Source organism: Mauremys mutica, chromosome 5, assembly GCF_020497125.1.
Source record: "Mauremys mutica isolate MM-2020 ecotype Southern chromosome 5, ASM2049712v1, whole genome shotgun sequence".
Taxonomy (NCBI): Eukaryota; Metazoa; Chordata; order Testudines; family Geoemydidae; genus Mauremys; species Mauremys mutica.
This window is the reverse complement of record NC_059076.1, coordinates 78,814,757-78,832,831: the sequence shown is the minus strand read 5'-3', so window position 1 is coordinate 78,832,831 and position 18,075 is coordinate 78,814,757. Positions and strand designations below refer to the sequence as shown.

The 18,075-nt window shown below is 43.9% G+C and overlaps 1 long non-coding RNA gene across 1 annotated transcript in view; it reads right to left on the bottom strand.

Annotated features, from left to right (window-relative positions):
• Positions 1–4,370, bottom strand: part of LOC123372001 — a 30,927-nt gene extending 26,557 nt beyond the window's left edge. Inside the window, exons 1-2 of the long non-coding RNA XR_006580042.1 lie at positions 4,266–4,370; positions 3,902–4,138 (exon numbers count right to left, since the gene is read on the bottom strand). This is a non-coding gene — a long non-coding RNA (uncharacterized LOC123372001). The remainder of the gene's footprint in view (positions 1–3,901; positions 4,139–4,265) is intronic.
• Positions 4,371–18,075: the final 13,705 nt, after the last annotated feature.

Below are 18,075 nucleotides of genomic sequence, written 5' to 3'. Positions count from 1 at the left end.
CAGTTGGGGACAAGGAGAAGGGAGGCTTAGATAGGGGCTGAGGTCCCAAGGGGCAGTTAGGGGCAGGGGTCTCGGGAGGGGGTAATTGGGGAACAAGGACCAGTGGGGCTTAGATAGGGGGTGGAGGTTCTGGGGGGCAGTTGGGGCAGGTGTCTGGGGAGGGGGCAATCAGCGGACAGAGGCTGGGATTCAAAGGGCTCTGGGCTGCTGGCAGCCGCGGGGATCCCAGAGCCCTTTAAATCCCAGCCCCGGCTGGGAGTCAGAGGACTCTGGGCTGCCTGCAACCGCAGGGAGCCCAGAGCCTTTTAAATCCCAGCCGGGGCCGGGAATCAGAGGGCTCTGGGCTGCCCGCTGCGGCGGGGAGCCCAGAACCCTTTAAATCTCAGCCGCTGCTGGGATTTAAAGGGCTCTGGGCTGCCTGCAACCGCGGGGAGCCCGCAGCCCTTAAAAACTCAGCCGCGGCAGGGATTTAAAGGGCTCTGGGCTGCCTGCAACCGGGGGGAGCTGAGACCCTTTTAAATCCCAGCCGGCGGCCGGGAATCAGAGGGCTCTGGGCTCCCCACCGCGGCGGGCAGCCCAGAGCCTATCAACCCCCAGCCGCGGCCGGGAATCAGAGGGCTCTGGGCTTCCCGCTGCAGCAGGCAGCCCAGAGCCCTCTGATTCCCGGCCGCGGCTGGGATTTAAAGGGCTCTGGGCTGCCTGCAAACGCGGGGAGCCCAGAGCCTTTTAAATCCCAGCCGCCGCCGGGAATCAGAGGGCTCTGGGCTGCCTGCACCCGCGGAGAGCCCAGAGCCCTTTAAATCTCAGCCGCGGCTGGGATTTAAAGGGCTCTGGGCTGCCTGCACCCGCGGGGAGCACAGAGCATTTAAAATCCCAGCCGCGGCCGGGAATCAGAGGGCTCTGGGCTCCCGCCGCAGCAGGCAGCCCAGAGCCCTCTGATTCCCGGCCGCGGCTGGGATTTAAAGGGCTCTGGGCTGCCTGCAACCGCGGGGAGCCCAGAGCCTTTTAAATCCGAGCCGCGGCTGGGAATCAGAGGGCTCTGGGCTCCCCGCCGCGGCGGGCAGCCCAGAGCCTTTTAAATCCCAGCCGCGGCCGGGAATCAGAGGGCTCTGGGCTTCCCGCTGCGGCGGGGAGCCCAGAGCCCTTTAAATCCCAGCCGCGGCCGGGAATCAGAGGGTTCTGGTCTGTCTGCTGCGGCGGGCAGCCCAGAGCCGTTTAAATAACAGCCGCGGCCGGAATCAGAGGGCTCTGGGCTGCGTGCTGCGGCGGGCAGCCCAGAGCCTTTTAAAGCCCAGCCGCGGCCGGGAATCAGAGGGCTCTGGGCTGCCTGCACCCGCGGGGAGCCCAGAGCCTTTTAAATCTCAGCCGCGGCGGGGATTTAAAGGGCTCTGGGCTGCCTGCAACCGCGGGGAGCACAGAGCTTTTAAAATCCCAGCCGCGGCCGGGAATCAGAGGGCTCTGGGCTCCCCGCCGCAGCAGGCAGCCCAGAGCCCTCTGATTCCCGGCCGCGGCGGGGGGTTAAAGGGCGCGGGGCTGCCGGCCACCGCGGGGCGCCCAGAGCCTTTTAAATCCGAGCCGCGGCTGGGACTCAGAGGGCTCTGGGCTCCCCGCCGCGGCGGGCCGCCCAGAGCCTTTTAAATCCCAGCCGCGGCTGGGAATCAGAGGGCTCGGGGCTCCCCGCCGCGGCGGGCAGCCCAGAGCCCTTTAAATCCCAGCCGCGGCCGGGAATCAGAGGGCTCTGGGCTGTCTGCTGCGGCGGGCAGCCCAGAGCCTTTTAAATCCCAGCCGCGGCCGGGAATCAGAGGGCTCTGGGCTGCGTGCTGCGGCGGGCAGCCCAGAGCCTTTTAAATCCCAGCCGCGGCCGGGAATCAGAGGGCTCTGGGCTGCCTGCAACCGCGGGGAGCCCAGAGCCTTTTAAATCTCAGCCGCTGCTGGGATTTAAAGGGCTCTGGGCTGCCTGCAACCGCGGGGAGCACAGAGCTTTTAAAATCCCAGCCGCGTCCGGGAATCAGAGGGCTCTGGGCTCCCCGCCGCAGCAGGCAGCCCAGAGCCCTCTGATTCCCGGCCGCGGCTGGGATTTAAAGGGCTCTGGGCTGCCTGCAACCGCGGGGAGCCCAGAGCCTTTTAAATCCGAGCTGCGGCTGGGAATCAGAGGGCTCTGGGCTCCCCGCCGCGGCGGGCAGCCCAGAGCCTTTTAAATCCCAGCCGCGGCCGGGAATCAGAGGGCTCTGGGCTGTCTGCTGCGGCGGGGAGCCCAGAGCCTTTTAAATCCCAGCCGCCGCCGGGAATCAGAGGGCTCTGGGCTGCCTGCTGCGGCGGGCAGCCCAGAGCCTTTTAAATCCCAGCCGCAGCCGGGAATCAGAGGGCTCTGGGCTTCCCGCTGCAGCAGGCAGCCCAGAGCCCTCTGATTCCCGGCCGCGGCTGGGATTTAAAGGGCTCTGGGCGGGGGGGTGCTCCAAGCAGGGGAGAAAAAACATTGGTGGGGCAGAGCCCCTGCTTGGGATTTATTCATGGGGCTAAAGCCCCAGAGCCCCATATAAGTCGTCGCCTATGCCAGCAAGATAGGTGACAGGAGCAAAGGCAAACAACAGAAACCCCAGTGGTGTTTAGCCTGTTTTTGTGAATTTTGTCCTGGTACATGATGGTCCTTCTGTGTGTCGGGGAGGGGCGGGAGAGGGGGAGGGGTTGTGTGCTCATTTTTCCTGTTTCAGTTTTGACTGGCTGTGTTCCTTAGGTAAAGACCTGTGTGTTCTTTTCTGAAGTTAATGTCATGTTTGGAGGTGAGGGGTTGTGTGTAATAACATATACAGGCTAACCAGGAGCGACTGTTTCAGCAGATGGCAACGTTGATAGGATAGGCACCAAGCCCTCCCCTAGGCGCGGCAGGGGGCACCACCAGTGAGGGGCTCAGAGGACTACCAGTGTGCCTAACAAAGATGGGGCTGGGGGATGACCTCGAGGCCTTCCTGGTGACTTTTGAATGGGTTGCAACCGCCATACAATGGCCCCCTGCACATTGGGCTACTATTTTAGCACCCTACCTGATGGGCCCAGCACAAGCCATGTACTGTAACCTCGATCCACAGGATGCACTGGACTACTTGAATGTCAAGGCCATTGTCTTAGACCAAACAGGCATCAGCCCCGAAACTTACTGCCAGTGACTCCGCAGAGAATGCCACGAGCCAGACCACAAGCCATAGCCCAGCGAATCTGCGACCTCTGTTGAAGGTGGCTGGAACCAGAACAACGGACGAGCGTTCAGGTAGCCGAGGCTGTGGCACTAGAGCAGGCCCTTCCCACCAGAGGGAAGGAGTGGGTGCAGAGACACTGCCCAAAGACCCTCGCGGAGGTGACCTCCCTAATGCAGGATTACCTTGCAGCAGAGGGAGAACAGAAGTCCAGCCCCAAAGGGGGAGGGGGCCCTCAGGAGAATGGAACCTGAATCCAGCCCGGGGGGCCGGTAAGGTGGAGGAGGGAGCCCCCCGTCGGTACGCCCAGTCATCAGGGATACACACGACCCACAGTGCCAAGGACCCACCTGGGGCGGACTTCGTACAAAGCCAAGATGATGCGCTGGGGAGGAAGAGCAGCCCCCACCATACCCCAACTGAAGAAGGGAAGTGGGACTGGTGTCACGAGTGCGGACAGATACATGGATTGTAATTATGGGAAGATAGTCATACCAGTGAAAGTAGACAGAACGTCTACCTGGGCCTTGGTGGACTTGAGGTGTAGCCAGACAGTCATCCTGGATGGGATGATAGAGCCCACCGGGGCCCCCATCAGCCTGCAGCATATTCATGGAGGTGTGAAGCCATATCCCACTATCTGGGTGCAGCTTGAGGCTGCTCAACACTGAAGTCTGTGTCTAGTCAGGATGGCCCCAAAGTTGGCTTACCTAGTGATCCTGGGATGTGACTGGCCGAGCTTTGTTGACCTCTTGCGGGTGTGGGGTACGCATCCTGGGAGGAAAAGTGGGGGGCAGGCTAGAAGGCATGGATTATTAGGCCAACCAGTGGCGGACGACCCCTTGGGGGGACCTTCGGGGAGTCCAGAAATAGAGGAAGGGAGCTGAACTCCTACTGAGGCCCCGACGGGAGAAGGCCATGGATGGCTGGATGTAGACACCGACTTCCTGGAAGAACAACAGGGGAACACCACCCTCAGTTGGGCCTGGGAACAGGCAACGGGACCCCCCGGGGAGGAAGACCCACCCCAACGCTGGCAGCAAGGACCCTGATTTGAGATTTATCATGACTTACTCTATTGGGTGGTCCAGGAACCATAGACAAAAGAAGATCTGCGCCAACTATTGGTCCCTCGGTGGTTCTGCAGAACTTGCTCCACTTAGCTCACTCAGTACCGTGGGCTGGGCACCTGAGGAGGGAGAAAACGCTGCAACAGGGGGCCCAGAGGTTCTTCTGGCTGGGCATCCATAGGAAGGTGTGGTATTACTGACAGAGGTGATAGTGGGGAAGAAGGCCGAGAGGCCATAACCGCCCGCCTGCTATCCCATCACCCCCAAACCGTGAGGGATCCAAGAGGCTCCGGTCGCTAGGTCGCGCTACCCCACTCGTAAGAGGGGTTGTATAGACTCTGGCCACTAGGCCGCGCTATCCCGCTCGCAAGGAGGGGGTGTATGGACTCTGGCCGCTAGGCCGTGCTACCCCGCTCGTGGGGGGGGGTTGTGTAGACCCCGTCCGCTAGGCCATGTTACCCCACCAGACAGAGGTGATAGTGGGGAAGAAGGCCGAGAGGCGTGGTGAGACGCACACCTCGAGAGTGGTGAGGCGCCGACACCCCATCCCACCCCTGCCACAAAGGGATGCTGTGGAGCCGGGCCCGCCACAGGGAGGGAGAGGTTAAACCCCATACACCCAGGAAGCAGTAAAGAGGGGAATGCAGGCCTAGGAAGAGGTAGGAAATGGACCAGCTAGATTCAGTTACCACTTCACTATGAAGGGACTTTGTTTTCATGACATAGAGGCTCTGACAGTAGGGAGAAAGAATCTCTTCCTGAAAGCCCTGTGTGAACCACCTGCAAATAGCTAGGGCAGAGAACAAAGACTCCCCTTTAAACACAAATTGGGAATGTTGAGTGATTTTCTTATTTAAGATATAGAATCTATTGAGGGAGACATCTGCGAGAGGGAATCCTCCCCAACGTGTGTGATAGCAGTATTGCCAACCACAAGTATTCAAACATCATTAGTCAGGCTCCAAAAATCATGAGAGTGGTTTAAAAATTGCAAAAATATTATTTTATAAATAATAAAATAGCAAAAGTTGAATGCTAAAAATCAATATGTATTTCTTTGAACACACATATGCACATACTCAAATTGTCCAGAATGCAACAGACTGTTTAGACAAGGGCATGATTGAAGGGTGGGAAATCATACAAAGAATCTAGCATCTGTGTGAGGTTTTGTCAAAGACCTGTAACAATTACAATCCCTGCATTCAGGGGAGTTCAGGATATGTTCTCTCAATGTACCCCTGTGGTATGTGCATAGCACTCCAAAGTGCATAGGTAGGACAGGAGGAGAAAAAAATTAACAGAAAGGACACCAGATGTCCCATTACTGGGTGTATTTAAGAAAATGCTAGTTAATCAGATGCAAGAAATTAAAGTACTGCATCAGTACTTTAATTATTCAGCTCCAGAAAATAGTTGTATAATTGTCAGCTTCTGTGTTTACCCGAAATGATGGGTAAAAAAAATGGTGGGGAAGAAGGGAGTGGGGAACATCTTTTAACACTTTTGTATGCATTATCACAATAACATTCTTAATAATGTGCCCTTGAAATATCAGATAATTCATATAAAGGTTGGGTTTCTTGGGGAGGTCAGGAGTAGGTGGGGTTTTTTTGATTTTTGTTTTGTTTTGCCTAAAGATCATAATTTCCTAATTCTAGGGAGTGGAAGGACAGATCCCTGGGTATGATTCACTGACAGATATCTTTATCATTTGGTATTTGTACTAAATCAGCATTCAGAAGGTATCAGATCAGTCAAACTCTTCTGGCAAAGTTTTATTTGGGGGGTTTGCTAACCTGATCCTGCAACAACATATGGGCATATTTAGTTTTTAGCATGTGTGCATATAAATGTTTGCAGGACCAAGGTCTATATTTGCAACAACATTGTCATTATAAACACAAATCACCCAAACATCCAAAAAATTGGAATGCTGCGGTCAAAACTATTAAGTTAAATTGACAATGTTAACTTCACAATAGCTCGTTGTCAGGTTTGGGTTTGGTTTTTGTTTGTTTGTTTTGAAAGATTATAAAATAAATGGGTCCAAGCCTGCTTTGAATTCAATAGCAAAAATTTGCATGACCAGGCTAACTCTAAATAATGCCTTAAATGTATGTACAGTTTGGGACACCACTAATGGTGATATTTTCCATCTGAAAGTCATTGTGGCAGTATTATTAAGAACAGGCAATATCTCTAATATCATAGTACCCATATTACATTACTAATATGGTGGCATGATGCTGATCATGGTAACTGTGCCCTTAAGGAGTCTATCAAAGATTAGTCATCACCTGACTGGCTTGGATATTTGCATACTTTCCCCCCATTACATTTTTTACCTATTCCCATTGTGATTTTGAATGCGGTCCTGCAATCTACATTTTGCAGCTCCATTTTTTTCCATTTTTGAGGAAATCCCAAGGAATAATGGAGAACTGAGAAGGAGGAATAGAAGTGAAGGGAAATCATCAAAATTGACCATATCCCCCTGTTTTTCTCATCAGTCACTATTCACAAGAAGAAAAAATACGGTAGTTGTTTAGACCAAATTTGCTGGGAATATGAGTTGGTCCAGTATAGAATCACAAACAAGATAGCTACATATTACATTTTACATATTGGTATGTGAAGTTAGAAATAGGATCTTCCTAAAGTTAAATGAGAGTAGAACTGGGCTCCAGAAGAGAAGTTTCTTAAAACAGATAGAATTTATTTGTGAGTAAGCAGGAGTGGAGTCTAGTCTGAGAAGTCATTAGAATTTTTTTTAATGGAGAACTCATCAACCTTGCTATGGTGCTTGCTGATCGTGCTATAATAGGATGAATCACTTAAAAAAGAGGTAAACAAAGCAAAGTGGATGAGATAAACAGACTCCAGAAGAAGAATGTGCCAGAATGAATTATCAGAATACATATGTGACAGATGGCCCACTGGCATTAAAGGTGCATCCTACGTAGTGAAATATTATTTGGAGGCATTATTCTTATTGGATTATCTTAACGAATTCCCAAAAAGTATGGTAGGCACCTCCCAATGCAGATAAGAGCCCCGTGCTCCAAAATGGGGATTAACAGAGTGCTTCCGTGCTCCTTTGATGCATGGGCAGTAGACAGCCAAATGCAATGCACAGGCTGCCCCAGCCAACCCCAGGATAAGGAAACCACAAAGATGGCAAAAGCCACCTATGTTCCCAGCATACAGGGCCAAGCACAGCTCAGCTGGACCAAAGGAATCAGCCCTTTTTTGTATAGTCTAGAGAAACACAACATTAATACCTAGCTTCTGAGTTAATTAAATATCTCTGTATCAGTCATTGGTATCCTTGTGCCTTTCAAAATAAGAAAAATTGGTCTAGCTAGAATATGTATTTCACTTGTTAAACCTACAATGAAAACTCTTAATACTTATTTGAAAACAGAGACAAGAGCATATATTGTAAACTGTTGCATCATGAGTCAGTCTGGTGGAGTCAGAATTACATTATAAATCTGTGTTTGGTATAGGTCAATATTTTCTACCATGTCTTTTCAGTTCTGATGCAGGACAACGTGAAAGCAAAACTTCTACAGAGAGCATTGCAGAGCAGCACTTATTAAGAAATGCCAATAATGAGGACACTGATATAAAAAGTAAAAGACATAGTGTCAAGCCACCTAGTAAAAAACCTGAGGAACAGCAGGGACAAAACTCCACAGAAATCTAAGGGCCTGCTTGTTCAGGGAGCTAAGCGCCTGTTGTGGAGTTAGCATACTCCACTCTCAGTGAAGTCAAAGGGAGCAAAGAAAAGAGCTGGTTGGGAATTTTCCATCACAATGATTATCTAACAGAAAATACAGTATTTCCCAAATCAAGTTTTCTCCTCAGGAAAATTTTGATTTTGCTGAAAATTTTCAAATCCAAATTTGACTTGAATCACAGAATATTTAGTTTATTTAGAATATTTTCCCACTAGATTTGAGCAACACTGTATTATTTTCTGCCTGTGCTGTTTGCCATTCAACTGATCTGACGTGGTTTTTATTTTAAATAAATTCAACAATACATAAAACAGCATTCCCCTATAATGGTGCATTGCCTCATGGGAGTTGTAAATCTGGCCCCCATTCTCTACTAAGGGCCAGGCTTCCTGGAGGACTAAATTTCCCATAGAACATTATCCTCTGGCCAACCTGTGTGGAAGAGTCTGAGAGTCACATGACTGGGTGCAATAAAGGGGATGGGAACATCAGGAGGATGGGAACATCAGGCTTCTGCACTACCACTCCCACAAAGCAATGTGCCACAATAAGATGACGCAGTTTAACGTTGCACTGACTTGAAATGAAGTGCTCTGGTTCATTTCAGAAAACCAACATGAAATATTTTGATTTTTGGAGAACATTGAAATATGTTGTTTTGATCAAAAAAGTCAAAATGAAGCATTTAAACATTACTGAATAAAATTTTTGCAGAATTTCTGTTTTGTAAAAAATTCTAAATTTCAGTTTTTCATCCCAATTTGGGATGAAAACAAATGTTGAAATGTCAGAATTTCCCATGGGATGGGAGTTCTGAATTTTGCTCAGCACTCCCAGAGTGTTGCTCACTACTAAACACAGCAGTGAAATATTGAGGCCTTAATGTTTCTTTGAAAACGTTGCATTCTTTGTTGACTGACAGAGGTGAAAATAATTCAGTACATCTTCCCCTTCTTCCTTTTATAACAAAGTTTTACTGGGCAGTACCAGTCAGTTGTTTTCCAACTGAATTAGTTCTCCACAACTATGTTATCCATATAAATCATAGACAAAGACCACTAACTAAGATCAGAAAACAGGTTATGATCTTTAAATTACAATGCCAGTTTGTAAACATTATTTACTAATAGTTGCACAGGTTTGCATTTTTTAGTGGAAATAAGCTGAGTAATGGTAAAGTTACTATTCATATACAACTTTTCTAGATGAAAAGTGCTATAAAAGTGTTTATTATTGTGACAAAGATAGGCTCCAAAGCACCTCACAAATGTGCCAACTAATTATATAAAGTATGTGAGGAACTCAGTCCTCAAGCATGAGGATTCCTTATGTGAAAGAACAAAAGGAATTAATAAATACCCTGGAGGAATAATCTCCTTCCACTAATCCTTATGTCCACAAGTAAACAGTTTTCCTTTGTCTTTACTGCATGAACGACACTTGGGGCTCAACAATATCTATACTGTCCTAGGTTCACTTGTTTATCACTTCAATCCACTTTTTAAGGGCTGACTTGTGGCTAGTCCTCTTTAAGGAAAGGGTGGGGGAAGCAGCGGAGGGAGTTAGAAGGAAAGGAAGGTGAAAGAAACCTTCTCTATCCTCCACAACTAACTGTTCCCTTGCTCAGAGGCTAACTTTTAAGGAATGTATAAGAATGCATGTGAATCACTATCCAGAGAGTTCCCACGGGGGTTGGGCATCTACACACTCCACCTACCCTGGGCACTGGCTGAAGAGCCACACTTCAGACCTACTGTTAGGTCCAGAATCTGATTTGGATGATCCTTTTTAACAATTAATGAAGTCTTGTTCATAAAGTTATAAATGATGTAAGCTATAGCTCACTCTTATTTAATAGCTTCACTGGATCAGGATTAGAAGTATATTTTCATTATTATTAGCAGCTCCTGTTTACAAAGAACAGGAGTACTTGTGGCACCTTAGAGACTAACAAATTTATTTGAGCATGAACTTTCGTGGGCTACAGCCCACTTCATCAGATGCATAGAATGGAACATATAGTAAGAAGATATTTATACATACAGAGAATATGAAAAGGTAGCAGTAGCCATACCAACTGTAAGAGGCTAATAAATTAAGATGAGCTATTATCAGCAGGAAAAAAAACACTTTTGTAGTGATAATCAAGATGGCCCATTTTAGACAGTTGACAAGAAGGTGTGAGGTTACTTAACATGAGGAAATAGATTCAATATGTGCAATGACCCAGCCACTCCCAGTCTCTATTCAAACCCAAGTTAATGGTATCTAGTTTGCATATTAATTCAAGCTCAGCAGTTTCTCATTGGAGTCTGTTTTTGAAGCTTTTCTGTTGCAAAATTGCCAATTTTAAGTCTGTCACTGAGTGACCAGAGAGGTTGAAGTGTTCTCCTACTGGTTTTTGAATGTTATGATTCCTGATGTCAGATTTGTGTCCCTTTATTCTTTTGCATAGAGACTGTCCGGTTTGGCCAACGTACATGGCAGAGGGGCATTGCTGGCACATGATGGCATAAATCACAAGGCATATATTACAAAGAGATTTCCTTGTTTCAGTACAAGCTCTAGTTTGTAAGTCTACTTAGTCGGCAGTCACCCACTGGCTTCAAACTTTACTTCACTGTACTTTACTAAATGAAATGTAAAACTATAAAACCTTTCTTGCATCCCATGACTTCAGCTGGGAAATCTAGCCCTAGGTAAGGCACCACAGGCATGTAATTGAAGCCTATAATAAAAATCTGAACAACTGAGAAAGCTTCAAGTCTTTTTTAAAAAAACATAATTACCTCCTTTAGTGAAGGGAACAGCTTCAACTACTGAAGAGAGAAACTACACAGAGGAAAAAAAATCTCATGAAGAAATTAATTTAGGGCCAAATTCTATTTGCCTTACTCAGGCTAAACTCCCATTGAACTCAGTGGGTGTTTTACAGTATAAAGTATTTCAGATTTGACCTATAATCAGACCAGACATAGGCCATGCATCTCATGTAACATGGAAGCTGCCCCTCACCCAGTCCATGCTCAATGCCATGCATTCAGCTGTACTCTGGTCAGGCTGGAGACCTGATTTAGGCTGCAATTCAGCCTGAATGCCCGCAGAGGCAGCTGTGGCACCTACTGAGGCAGGGGGGCTTTCTGGCTCCTTCTTTGCTATTCTTTACTCCCCTGCTGTGCCCGGTCTCATGGAAGCAATAGAAAGGCAAAGTAGTGGCGGTGCTATTAGCTTTGGTAACCCACAGGCTGGGGAAGCTTGGAGCTGCTGGGGAAGGAGGGTACTGGGAGGGACAGGGGACCATTCCGGGAGCTGGGACTAGTGTATAGGAAAGACGGGGGGCACGTAGAGGCTGCAGGAGAACAGCAGCTAAGGAAGCAGCAAGTGGTGGTGTGGAAAGTCTGAGCTAATAAGGAAACAGAATATGGACAGAGGCTAATGGAGTTAGTGCCACACTGCAGTAAACCACCTTCAAAAATCCCTGCTGACTTCCAGCTCCTGACATGACCTCCCTTCCCATCTCTTCTGAGGGGTGCAAAGAATAAAGTCCTGCTTGCCCATACCTGCTCCCATTGTTCAGGGAGCCCTGCAAGAAAAATTTAGTGGCAATCCAATCTTTCACCAGCATTAAAACCACACAGTATTTTTAAAACTGCTGTCTATACAGATATGCAAATTATTTATAATTATGTACATTTGCTATTTTGCATATAATGTCACACATGGTGTTGGCCTAAATTTGGCAACTGTGCCTACCGAATGAGTAGAGGTACAAGGGGTCAGGCAAGAATTCTTCAGGGAGCCTCATTGAGGACTCAGTCATGCCATCTAGGCACAGCCTGCATTGGAGGGAGCACAGAGCCATGCTGTCCAGGAACAATTCTGGAAGGAATTCTGTCTTCATAAGGAGAATTCTTCTTGCTCTCAAGATGACAGACTTCCTCGCTAAGCTCCCTGGTATTTCCCCCCCGCATGTGCCCCACACTGGGGCATATGATATATAGGGGGTAGAGCCATGTCCTCCTTGCCCGCTTTGAATGGTCTTACTCCTTAATGGATGCATAAAAGGAACAGTCCCCCATGCAGGGACTGTAATAGTGAGCGTTCCATGCACTTTCTCCATTCCTTTGTGCAGTCATAGTGCAGCCAGTCACTGGCTGGCCTTTAATCTTCACATATCACATGTATAATTACAATCACTACTGAATGTAATGGCGCTATTGTTATAGACTATGTTGTTTTGTTAAATATTTTTTCTCTGAGTTACAGTATACAGCTCTCTGCACAGGATTTGAATAGCATTCATAAAAATACGTAGAGGCCAAAACCACGTAGTCAGTAAGAAGTGATGTGGAACACAGTGTTAATTAAAATGCATTTGCAAGAACTTTAAATGCAAATTAAACTAAGGGATTTTTGCAGAATCACGATTTTTCATTTCATCTAACAATAACCAATCTGATGCAAACACTATGCTTGGAATGTTTAAGATTAAATTTAACAATCTGTTGAGAGCTGAAATTGTGAAGTTTGGATTTTTACCAAATTACTCCAGTAGAGTTTATTACATTCCACTACTTTGTTTCTCAAACTCCTACAGAAATTATGCTTGGTACTATTATATAATAAATAGATGACAATAATTTATTTTGAAATTGATTCTCTATTCTGAGGAGGATGTTGCATACTTTGGACTGTTTTCAAACATAGGAACATTATAGGTTAAATAAAAAAGGCTCATTGGGACTATGTCAACTCTAACAAAAGGCAATTTGGTGAAGCTAGCGCTGCTGCTGCCCAAGACACAGTTGTTCTGTGGATAAACAGAGTATATCAGTTGTCAATATAGTACCCTTCATAAACAGTGAATTCATTAAAACAAAATAAAAGAATCAATTTTCAGACAAGGCCACAGGTTTTTCACAGGGAGCAATTAAAAACAAAATGATGTTTGTACATTAGTAAGCTGTGGAAAAAAACTGATTTGTTATGGCTTTTGCATTCTTGCCCAAGCAATTTCACAATGCAGAAGCTAGACACATTTTTTATTGAAAGGACTCACCAGTAGGTGGGTAGTTTGTGTATGTTTTATTATTATTATTATTCCCTTTCTATTTCCTCTTAACAGTCACATGAAAATGCTTGCATTGTAACTTTTTATCACTTTAAAAAATAGTCTACTAACTTGTAGTTATGCATCTTCTAGAAAGCTTTCATAAAAACTATTGGGCATATACAGTCTCAGAAACTTAAAAATACAATTCATTTCAGTATGATACCTAAAATTATTTTAATGGATTCATTCTATTTCCCCCACTACTTTCCCCACTCACTTAGTGCATAGTCTCATATTTCAGAATGGATTGGATTTTCATTAATTCCACTCAAGACTGGTTATCACTTTAAAGAAACAATAATTTGGAAGTAAAAAACATGCTAACTTCCGTTTCAGAAGTAAATTCCTGCATTAATTAATCTTATTGTTAACAGATTCTCTGCAAAGATGATATGTGGGAGATCCCCAAGTCCCACTGAAGGTATTTTTTAAAAAGATAAGTAACCCCACATCCTACACACATACACTCAAATGCACCCATGCGCATATGCATACTTGTACACACACAGAGAGATTTATAGACCTGCACCTAACACATTTAATCTAACACATAGAGAAGCTGTGGTCTGCATTAGCTCAGCTGTGTGGAGAGGACTGAAACTAGCATATGAACACAATTTAGCCACAAAATTCTATATCTTAATTTTGAATGTCAAAGTCTGGAGAAGTCTGGATTTGCACTGCATATATGTAAATACAGGGGACATATTATGATTCTATTTCTGTGTACTGTACCTTTAACTGTACTCCCTGCCCTTTGCCCTTCATCATTGCCCTTCACCTCATATAAACATTTATTCCAGTGAAAAGTGCTTATGAAATACTGCCCTTTAGATTTGGTAGAATTCTACATTTGCTTTGCATGGTGTAAATGGTTAGAAAAGGTGCAGGGCAATAATAAATTAACCGTTCTTTCTTCCTGCTTGGGAGCAGATGAGTCAATTTAAGCTGCCTGCTACAGGATGACTAACTATACTGATATCTCACTCTCTCATGGAAAATATTATATTTGATCTGTCTTTATTGTTTTATTTATTCTGAAATCCAAGTTATCCAGACTGAAAATACATGTTTTGCACTGTGTGCATGGGAAGGAAAACAACAATTTAGGTGACTGCTTATTAAGCAATGGTAACTTTTTAGGTTTGCACTAAAATGAAGAGATGGTCCTTAAAGGAGATTCATTAACATATTCAGGAAAATAAGTTTAATTTGTTTTTATATAAAAATTTGAAAACCAGTAAAAGCAAATGTCCCATTATAATTTTGTACCTATTTTAATATGCTGACTATTATTATATTCTGCTGCTTCAGAATGAGGTTAACTACTTAAAAGTTGCTTAAATGTTACTGACTATTTCTGTTACGTTTTCATACAATTAACATAAACTTGATATATGTTAGTAATTTACAAAAAACACAAAGGATCTTAGGCAGCATTAAAATTGCTGATTTGCAATTTGTTCCAAGGGATGCAAAAGCTCATTCTTAGATACCCCACAGAGGAGCATGTTTAGGATGCTTCAATAAATTCACCACTTAAAATCTGTAAAAGGAAACCATTAGCAATTAATGTTAATGTCTAAATGGAGTTAGATGTGCTGTACTGTTTCATAAGTGAAATGCAAAAAAAAAAATTATTCTCAGGAGGAAAAAGGCTGGTGTAGTTCATATAACTCATTTCAACCCTTTATGTCCTTGCCAAGGTTTAAAGAAACTGCTCTTCTGCAAAGAGTACAGTATACTTCACTCTTCAGTCCTATCTACAATGGGGGAGGAAATTATGTTTGAAAACCATGGTCTTCATGATAAAATACAAGATTCTCACAGCTTTATATTTCTATCGTTCTTTTATAGATCTCAAACCACTTTCCAAACTAATGAATTAGCTCTCAAAACACTCCTGTAAGGTATGGAAATATTATCTCTCATTATATAGATGGGTAAACTGTGGAACAAAAGAGGTTAACCTGAGCATGAAGTCCAAGAATCCATGACTGCCAGTCCTGTGCTTTGACACCAAGACCATCTATAATAAAATGAAGGGCTGGTGAGGGTGGGCCCAAAATCACGCCAAACAATTTTAAAAATGATTTTCTAGCCTAGACCTCTGTCTGGTCTAAAAATCAGTTTTTAAAAAACAGTTTTGTCACAGTTTCAGGCCCCCCCTCCCTTTTTTTTTTTACAGGCTCTCGAGATATTGTTAGAAGTCATATTATGATAGTTATGTTTAAACAGTTTTCAAATAAATTCCCTTTCAGATGTCTACACTGCAATAAAACAGGTGCTGCCGGGCTATAAAATTGCAATGTAGTTGTCCAGGCTTGGGCTGGACTCTGGGCTTTGGGACACTGCAAGGCAGGAGGGTCCCAGAACCTAGACTTCAGCCCAAGCGCGGATGTCTATACTGCAACTTTATAACATCTCAGTCTGAGCCCTGCGAACTCTAGTCAGCTGAAACAGGCCAGCCATGGGTGTTTTATTGCAGTGTAGACATACTCTCTGACCCTAATATCTCCAAGCCACAGTGCAGCCTTTCTGCCTAGGCAACATTAAAGATTTTAATTCTCAATACTTCACTGACCCTTTCAATTAGCCCTGGCTACTACAGAAAGCACTGTCCCCATGTTACTTCTGACATTGGAATAATAGCCTTTATTATATAGAATCAGTGTCCTAAAAAGTATGCAAATGGATCTCATTGACTTTAATATGACCTAGACATACATTCAAAGAGAAAAATTATTAATAAATAAAATGAAAAATAAAGATCTATCTATATCTATATAATTTTAAACCTCTTTAAAATATACATGCAGGATAGTAATAATACACCCCAAAGTGTATGTTCACTAGAGCAGGTCAGAAAATTGAATAGTAGCTTTACAAGTAGTTTCCCTAATAAACCTCTCCAATTCAAATTACTGCTATAAATGGGGGTTATAACATTATTCATTTATGAATATTTGTATGACTGCTGGTATTCACAAAAACATTTGAAGATCCTGAAAGATACTCATGTTTGTACTGGAAGTACATTAGTTTTCATTTGCTAGTTCTTAGGTGAATGATAATTGGGAATCATTTAAGAACACCTTTACTAGATGCTCAAAAAGCCATAATCCCAGCATCAAAGAAGGCCATAATGGTTAAAAAAATTACCTAATTCAGAGGAAAAGTAAAGGAAGCTATAAACTATATATAACAAAAGGAATAAAGGGGAAGTTACCAGTAATGAATATATATCAGAAATTAGGAATTGTAGAAAAGTGATAAGTGAAGCCAAAGGACTCCAGGAGAACTCTATGGCCAGCAGAATTAAAGACAATAAGTAGATTTTATTAAAATGTATTAGGAACAAAAAGAATCTTGACAATGGTATTAGTCCACTACTAAATGGAATGGTAGATTTATCAAAAATAATGCAGAAAAGGCAGAAGTATTCAGTACATATTTCTGTTCTGGGTTTTGTTTTGTTTTGGGGTTTTTTTTAGGGGGGGGAGGAGATGATGTAGTCTCAATACTGGTAATAACACTCTTTCCATTCCACTAGTGTCTCTGGAGGCTGTTAAAGAGAAGCTACTAAATTTAGTCATTTTTAAATCAGCAGGTCCAAATAACTTGCATCCAAGAGTTTTAAAAAAGAGGTGGCTGAGGAGTTCACTGGACTCGTAATAATGATTTTCAATAAGTCTTCAAGCAAAAGGGAAATTCCAGAAAACTGGAAGAAAGCTAATGGTTGTGCCAGTTTTTCAATAGGTAAATAGGATGACCTGGGTAATTATAGGCTGTAAGCCTGACATTGATCCTGGGCAAGAAAATGAAGTGGCTGATGCAGGACTCAATTAATAATTAAAGGAAGGCAATGTAATTAATGCAAATCAATGTGGGTTTATGAAAAAAATAGGTCCCGTCAAACTAACTTGATATCTATTTTTGATGAGATTACAAGTTTGGTTGATAAAGGTAATAAGGTTGACATAATATATTTTGACTTCTCTAAGGGGCTTGACTTGGTCCCACATTACATCTTGATTAAAAACTAGAATGATATAACATTAACATGGCACACATTCAATGGGTTAAAAACTGGCTAATGGAGAGGTCTCAAAATGTAATTGTAAATGGCTAATTATCATCAAGCAGATCTTTTTTCATTAGGATCAGTTCTTGGCCCTATGCTATTTAACATCATTCTCAGCAATCTGGAAGAAAACATAAAATTCTCAGAGGATAAAATTCTCAGAGGATACAAAAATTAGGGGAGTGGTAAATAATGAAGAGGACAGGTCATTGATTCAGAGCAATCTAGATCACTTGGTAAACTGGGTGCAAGCAAACAATATGTGTTTTAATATGGTTAAATGTAAATATAGGCCCTTGGGTCTGTGTGTCGGATGTAAACCTGTTTTACCACTCTCCCTATCTTTTCCCCTTGTTGTTTTCCTCCATTAATCCCTCTGTAAATAAATAATTTCCCTTTCCTATATTTGTTGTATGCTTCTGGTGCACGTGTGTCTATGTTTGTTTGGGTGTTGTCTCTTTTAACTCCTGAGAGTATGGAAGAGGTGCCCCTGAGGTGGAAGGGAGCTTCCCTGCTGTCCTGCATATGCCTTTTCTTATCTAGAGCTGAGCAGACTCCAAATTGACCAGAAGGGTGCTATAGTTACATATAGATAATAGCGTCTTTAAAAGTTATTTGTATTAATCAAAAATAGAAGCAGAAAGACCACGTTAGATTTTCCTTCCTCCTTTTCTAATTGCCTTCATTTTATATGCAGATACAAATTACCCTTAGAGCATATTTGTAAAATATTAAAACTCCATTGGGATTAACAATGAGCTAACTCTTAGTCTGGTGTTTTCACATCGGATCTATTTTATTAACATATTTCAGATTATAACAACCACAATTCAGGTCAGATTTGTCCTTTGAATTTTTAATGGATGATATA